An 8459-nucleotide genomic window follows, 5' to 3' on the forward strand; every position below is an offset into this window, starting at 1 on the left:
GCAGTAGTGGTGGAATGCCACCTAGCAAAGAATCCACACAAAAGAGGGTATGATAAACACCTAGTGTCAATTAATATTGGATTATCAGAATATGAGTTGCATCAAATAAGGATGATGATGAGTGCTTAATATGGAGATGAGGAAGGAAAGAGGCCAGGTGAGAAGATCTGGGCTCAAAATCCCAGGCAGGGGAATTTCTAGGTGGAAATATTCTGTGGCACCCAGTATTTATTGGAAAGCACAACAGTATATAACATGATTAACATAAGATTCTATTTTAATTTGATGGTAACCAAAGAAAACTCATGAATGAATTGGGGAAGTCAGTGGATTTCTTAGCTACAGAATTTAAAGGAATTTATTAATTTACTTTTACTCTGTTACTCAAGAATAATAATACTAAAACTCTTGTCCAAATGCTCACATTCTCTTGCTGCATACACTTTCTTTTAAAATAAGTTTTATCAAAATGACAAAAGGACAACCTTTAAGAAGGCTTATGCTAAACGTAAGTCATGTGCCCTCATTTCCTACTCCAGTTCCCACTCCCTAGATACATTCACTTTTAATAGTTTCTGTTTGGGGGATTTCCTAGTGCTTGACGCCATATCTCTAAATATTTTTTTTGAGATGGAATAACGAAAATAATTAACATATAAAGAAGGACACAAACAAATGGAAGAACATTCCATGCTCATGCATAGGAAGAATAAATATTGTGAAAATGGCCATACTGCCCAAGGTAATTTATAGATTCAATGCCATCCCCATCAAGCTACCAATGACTTTCTTCAGAGAATTGGAAAAAACTACTTTAAAATTCATATGGAGCCAAAAAACAGCCTGCATGACCAAGACAATCCTAAACAAAAAGAAAAAAGCTTGAGGCATCACACCACCTGACTTCAAACTATACTACAAGGCTACAGTAACCAAAACAGCATGGTACTGGTACCAAAACAGATATATAGATATATAGATCAATGGAACAAAACAGAGGCCTCAGAAATAACACCACACATCTACAACCATCTGGTCTTTGACAAATATGACAAAAACAAGAAATGGGGAAAGTATTCTCTAGTTAATATATGGTGCTGGGAAAACTGGCTAGCCCTATGTAGAAAGCTGAAACTGGATCCCTTCCTTACGCCTTATACAAAAACTAATTCAAGATGGATTAAAGACTTAAATGTAACACTTAAAACCAGAAAAACCCTAGAAGAAAAGCTAGACAATACCATTCAGGACATAGGCATGGGCAAAGACTTCATGACTAAAACACCAAAAGCAATGGCAAGAAAAGTCAAAATTGACAAATGGGATCTAATTAAACTAAAGAGCTTCTGCACAGCAAAAGAACCTATGATAAGAGTAAAGAGGCAACCTACAGAATGGGAGAAAAATTTTGCAATCTACCCATCTGACAAAGGGCTAATATCCAGAATCTACAAAGAACTTACATTTTCAAGAAAAAAACAACCCCATCAAAAAGTGGGCAAAGCATATGAACAGACACTTCTCAAAAGAAGACATTTATGCAGCCAACAAACACATGAAAAAATGCTCATCATCACTGGCCATCAGAGAAATGCAAATCAAAACCACAATGAGATATCATCTCATGCCAGTTAGAATGGCGATCATTACAAAGTCAGGAAACAACAGATGCTGGAGAGGATGTGGAAAAATAGGAACGCTTTTATACTGTTGTGGGAGTGTAAATTAGTTCAACCATTGTGGAAGACAGTGTGGCGACTCTTCAAGGATCTAGAACTAGAAATACCATTTGACCCAGCGATGCCATTACTGGGTATATACCCAAAGAATTATAAATCATGCTACTATAAAGACACATGCACACGTATGTTTATTGTGGCACTATTTACAATAGCAAAGACTTGGAACCAACACAAATGTCCATCAATGATAGACTGGATTAAGAAAATGTAGCACATATGCACCATGGAATACTATGCAGCCATAAAAAAGGATGAGTTCTTGTCCTTTGCAGGGACATGGATGAAGCTGGAAACCATCATTCTCAGCAAACTATCGCAAGGACAAAAAACCAAACACCGCATGTTCTCACTCATAGGTGGGAGTTGAACAATGAGAACACATGAACACAGGGCGGGTAACATCACACACCAGGGCCTGTTGTGGGGTGGGGGGCTGGGGGAGGGATAGCATTAGGAGATATACCTAATGTAAATATCCAGTTGATGGGTGCAGCAAACCAACATGGCTCATGTATACCTGTATAACAAACCTGCACATTGTGCACATGTACCCTAGAACTTAAAGTATAATAATAAAAAAAGAAATTGTTATATATATATTTTATATATATAATATATAAAAAATGGAATACTATTATATATATAATGGAATGCAAATACTATTATATATTATATATATAATGGAATGCAAATACTATTATATATTATATATAATGGAATGCATATATATATAAAATGAATGGTGTATATATATATATTTATATATAAAAAATGGAATACTACTCAGCCTTAAAAAGGAAAGCAATAATGACATTTGCAGCAACCTGGATGGAATTGGAGCCCCTTATTTTAAGTGAGGTCACTCAGAAACGAAAACCAAAACATTGTATGTTCTCACTCATAAGCGGGAGCTAAGCTATGAGGACACAAAGGCATAAGAATAACACAATGAACTTTAGGGACTCCGGGGGAAAGGGTGGGAGGAGGGTGAGGGATAAAAGACTACACATTGGGTACATTGTATACTGCTCGGGTGATGGATGCACCAAGATTTCAGAAATTACCACTAAAGAACTTATTTATGTAACCAAACACCACCTGTTACCCCAAAACCTATGAGAATAAAAAAAAAAGCAATCTTTCTAGTTGTAAAAATAGTAAAAATATTACATGCTTTATGAAACCTTCAGAAAGCATAGGAAATTATAAATTAGAGAACAAAGATCAATCTCTATCACAGAGATAATTATTATAAACATGTATATACAAGGTAATTTATTATTTGTCACTTGAACCATTTATGTGTAAATATGTATTTATATATTTATGCCCAAATATATATAAACCACTTTCTCTCTTATTTTTTATGTGTATTACATATATCATATATCATGTATTATATACATCATGTGTACTGTATACATGTACAGATGTACAGTTTATGATCCCCTGCCTGTTTAACATGTTAACAAAAATATGCTTGTTTTTAAATTATTTTAATATTTGCATAATATTCAACCAAATGATACCTCAAAATTAATTTAATCATCTGTATTTTCTGTCCTCTCTGTAAATTATGCAGTTCCTTATTCTTTTCATTTGAATTTTTCCTAGCTTCCAAGACAAATATTCAAGTTGATCTCTTCTGTAAATGATTGAATTTTCCATGTTTCCAAACCTATTCTTTTCTGTCTTTAATGTAAGTTTTAAAAATGTGATTGCATTTTGTTTACTTTACAATCTTACATGATTAGTTTGCACAGTCCTCTCTTCTTGAGATCATTTCTTTGTGTGTCATTTTTTGTCCTTTCATTTTGGACTGTTATTTTCTTACTTATTTCATTTATTTCCTAGAGGTAATTCTTCTTAAGGCCCATTAAAGGCATCAAGTAATTTTATAGATTTTAAAATCTATAAAATCTACCTATGCTGCTTCTACTAAGTACTTTCTTTTTGGTATCCTTATTTTTAAAAAAGTTATTTTCCACAGGTCCTGTGTTGTTGTTTTCATTTTTTCCTTTTCTTAAGGTAAAATGGAAAACATGTACCCATATTCCATGTTGCCTTTTTTTTTTTCAAAGCAAAAGCAAGTTTATTAAGAAAGTAAAGTGGTGAAAGTATGGCTACTCATAGACAGAGGAGGGCGTTCCGGAAAGTAAGAAAAGGAATGTGTCCACCCTAGGTCCAATGCTCATATATATAGGATAAAAAAGATCATGGGGAGATGTGCTCTGCTACAAGGGTTTGTGATAAGGGAGTAATTTTCTTAATTACTATATTTTGGAAAATTTTTCAATTAGCAATAATCGCGCCTCGGATAAACCTCATTGGCTACGATACTGCCACTGCGCAAAGCTCCATGTTGCCTTTTGACAATTCCATCTCCTCATTTCTTTCCACTCCATTCTTCTTGGGTAGCTGTCAAAGAACCTTACCGCTTTGTAGCTTACACATTGATTACAGTAAACACTTCTCAGCCCTTTGTTTAGGGTAATCTGGGATTGAGCTAGGATGATTCTGCTGAACTAAAATGGGTTTACCTCCTCTTTGCATTGCTTGGTTTATGATACTTTGAGAATGAATGAGACATTTAATGAATAATCAAAGCAGATTGCTTCTATTGTTTACTATCTCTCAAACTCTTCATGTGCTTGCTGCTTACCAGAATGATTCTCATAGGGTCTAGAGTTTACAAGGCAAAAATTTCCACTGACCATCTACATTTCTTCTTGCCCTATTAGTTGACTGTAGTAACATTCCTTGAAAGTAGATAAGAGAGGGCAAGTATTACTAAGGCCATCATATGATACAGTCTGCCTATAGGAGTTCACTAGAATTATTGAATAAATTGAATAAGTAGCTATTTGGTGCTATTTGGATGTAGTGTATTGTCATTTGCATTATTTATTGAGCATCCACTCTGTATAGGGTGCTGTCCTATACAAGTTGGAATCAATTTGAAAGCCAAAATTAGCCATATAACAATATATGTTAAATCACATATTTATTTATGTATTAGGCCTGTGGCTAAATGTGTTTTGTAACAGCTTTTTCTCTCTTTCTCACTGACGTATAGAAAATTAGAGACCTGCTTTTCAGTAGTGAGCTGCTCTTTGTCTATCTACTGAGGAAGGATGTAGCATTTATGTGAAGTGAAAAGCTACAAGACACTACCATTATGCTGCTCAGTGAGCTGTGGCCCTGGCCATTGCCTACCACGCAACTAATTACTACCCCCATTCGAGGAAGTGCAAGCATGCATTTCAGAGATTGCTGGGGTAAATATATAAATATATCATCCAGTCTGTATTGAAATCCTTTGGTGAAGTTAGAAAATGAATTTAGTTACATTTTAGTGCCATAGAACCCCAAATATGAAATAGAAAACAAATCCATTAAGCAGATGCGGTTTATTTCTTTCAAGTTGCCTAAACTAATATTCTTAGAAGCTAAAATGTTATGTGACAAAAAGCAGACCCTTTTTTACATATGACCAAGTGTCAACAAATTTGCAATACTGCAAGTCATTCTGTCTTTAATAGCTCTTGTTCTCTTATTAGTACAGTTGTCCCTTGGTATCTGTGGGGAATGGGTTCCAACACATCCTGCAGATACCACAATATATCTTGCTACAGTCCCTTGATATAAAATGGTGTAGCGTTTGCATATAACTTGTGCATATCCTCCCATATACTTTAAATCATCAGTAGATTGCTTATAATACCTATTACAATGGAAATGCTATGTAAATAGTTGTTATACTATATTGCATAGGGAATAATGACACATAGAAAGTCTGTACATGTTCAGTACAGGTGCAGTTTTTTTTCCTGGATATTTTTGATTTGCTGTTGGTTGAATTCACAGATGCAGAACCCACAGACAGAGGGCTGACAATGTATTCTTATTTACTATCCTTTAAGAACTCTTCAAATACTCTTAAAATAGTTTGTAACTTTTGATAATTCTTTTACTACTTCTGATTTTAATCTATTTTAATTAAAATTAAATTATAATGTTTACATTATGAGGTGTTTGTTTACTTTTATTGAGAGAGAAGTCTAAAGTTAATTAAATATTTAAAATAATAATATCCTAATTGTTTCACACTGGCAAAACACTGTTCTCTGTAGAACTTGTCCCTAGATATTCCACTATAACTATACTTAACATTATTTGCAGACATTGAGTAAATCCTTTTTTCTTTTTTTTGTTTTTTTTGTTTTGTTTTTTGAGACAGAGTTTCGCTCTTGTTGCCCAAGCTGGAGTGCAATGGCACGATCTCGGCTCACGGCAACCTCCACCTCCCAGGTTCAAGTGATTCTCCTGCCTCAGCCTCCCAAGTAGCTGGGATTACAGGCGACCACCACTACACCTAGCTAATTTTGTATTTTTAGTAGAGATAGGGTTTCACCACTTTGGCCAGGGTGGTCTTGAACTCTTGACCTTGGGTGATCCACTCGCCTCAGCCTCCCAAAGTGCTGGGATTATAGGTGTGAACCACCGCGCCTGGCCGTAAATCCTTCTTATTATCGTCATTAGTTGGTGTGATCAAATTCAGAAAATTCAAATGCCTACTCCAAATCCCACAAATATATTCTACTCGTATTTTCCAAGAATAGCATTTGACATATAGTTAATTTATTTGAGGTAGTTTGGAAACAGAGGTGTTACTCTTTGTGCAGTAACCCCAGTTCAATCAATTAATGCCATAAATTCTCAATTTTTAAAAACATTAGTAGCTTTTATAAACTCAAAAAACCTCTATTAGGCCCCTATGATATGCAAAGCTCTGCGCTGCATAGAAAGTGGCTTTTATGCCCATGTAACTTTTGATCATTAACAAGTTTTTAATTTCCTATATTAAAATGTAAGCGAGATCTTTCTTTAGAAAGTAGTTTCTAACACGAGTTAATGTGAGTGCTCACTTCCCCTTGCTTTACTTGTCTATGACTCCTAATAGATAAGGTTATGCTTGAGAATGCTACAAAGTGTATGTTAGAGTTCTCTGGTTTTAACTATCAACTCTGTCAAATATCATCTTTGTCAAACCTAAGAAAGGGTGAATTTATGTAAAGATTGAGGATAGGGTACTCCCAAGCTTAAAAAGAAGCCTATACAAAATAGGTTTAGAGAATATAGAAAATTAGCACAAAGATCTTAGTAACATGAATTGAGTGACAATTTGGGGTAACCCAGTTAGAATGAATTAATTCCATTTATTTCTTCTGTCTTTGCAGTACCTAGTTCAAGATTTAAAGTTCTGTATCACAATCTCATTGATGGATAGGTCACTTAGTCTTGGTTACTGAGCTATGGAAAAAAAAAATTTGTAGTAGAAGGAATCTCCAGATTTCTTAGTGGGATGGCAGATTCCAAACCGTAACTGTACCAAATGGAGAAGTGTTAATTCATCAGAAGAAAACTGGGATGCTGTTTATTGTTAAGTAGAGGAATGGAAGGTGTTTTCAGAAAATAATCAAAAATTTATGATTCCTTAACTTTTGTGAATTATCTCCATATACAAACATACCTCGACCACATACATGTATGGCTAACACAAATCTCTAAAAAATTGCTACTATCTTCCAAGAGAAGTAAACCTCTATTCTGGAAAGCTCTTGAATTCACAAGTGGTAATGCCTATAGCTGCTCATCAAATAACTTATAAGTAGGGAGAGGTGTTAATGTCAAGCAAATATTACCTCATAATAGCTGAAAATTAAAATGTCTATTAACAGCCTGAAATATTAAAATTGCTCACTTTTTGATATGGCAATGTTAACATATCAACATAGCCAGTGGATAATTGACTGACCCTGAATATAGAATTCTGAAAGTACAGACAAGTGCCTTTTTAATAGGACATTGTTTCCAGGGAGCAAAACCATGGTACCAAATAAAGGAACAGTTTCAGTGGCTTAGGAAATGTGCAAGCTACCTGGCAGCAATCCTTTCACAAAGTACATCCATCCTTATACATATAAATAATGAACCAGTTAATTCAGAAGGAAAATTTGGGGAGAAATTGGCTTAAAGAGAGAAACAACATTGAAACTCCAGGTATGAACATTAGTTTGTTCATTGATTTCCTCATTAAAGATACTCTAAAATCTCTAAGAAACTAATCAAAGAATAAACTAATATTTAGGAGGGCAGAACTGAAGGGGTAATAAAATGTTTTTGAAGGCATGCATATAAAAGAAACCCAAAGTACCCATTTTTGTCTCTGAATTCAATAGGTCCTAGGAGATGAGCCCTCTAGGATGGCGAAGCATCTAATGGATGATAAAGTAGGTACTTGAGCAGGACTAAGTGCCTTGGTCTGGGGCAATGAAGCTCAGCAATCACTGAAGGTCAGGTCAGCAAATCATCATCTGCTTGCATATTTATAAGGGGTCACAAAAACATAAGTTATTTCAAACCCTTCCTGGGACTTAAAATTACTACTTTAAAATAGGAAAGACAAATGGACTAACTTGAAAATGAATTGGTAGTGACATACTACAATGGAACACAAGTTTTTAAAAATAATCCCTAATATTATTTTCATAGTTCTGTATTTTCTCGAATCATCTAATGATTATTAATTATAAGACAGTCAACATAATACAAATGTCTAACGTGATTAAATGTTGTTATTTATGAAAAATATGCCATGTCATTGGCATTTTTAAACAAGCTGTAATGAAAAGTTATAAATATATTTTCAAATAA

At 34.5% G+C, this 8459-nt stretch overlaps 1 non-coding gene across 1 annotated transcript; it reads right to left on the reverse strand.

Annotated features, from left to right (window-relative positions):
• Positions 1-3964: 3964 nt before the first annotated feature.
• LOC115837458 lies at positions 3965-4099 on the reverse strand. Its single transcript, XR_004032492.1, has one exon. It is a non-coding gene; the product is annotated as a U4 spliceosomal RNA (small nuclear RNA).
• Positions 4100-8459: the final 4360 nt, after the last annotated feature.

This window comes from Nomascus leucogenys, chromosome 11 (genome assembly GCF_006542625.1).
Source record: "Nomascus leucogenys isolate Asia chromosome 11, Asia_NLE_v1, whole genome shotgun sequence".
NCBI lineage: Eukaryota > Metazoa > Chordata > Mammalia > Primates > Hylobatidae > Nomascus > Nomascus leucogenys.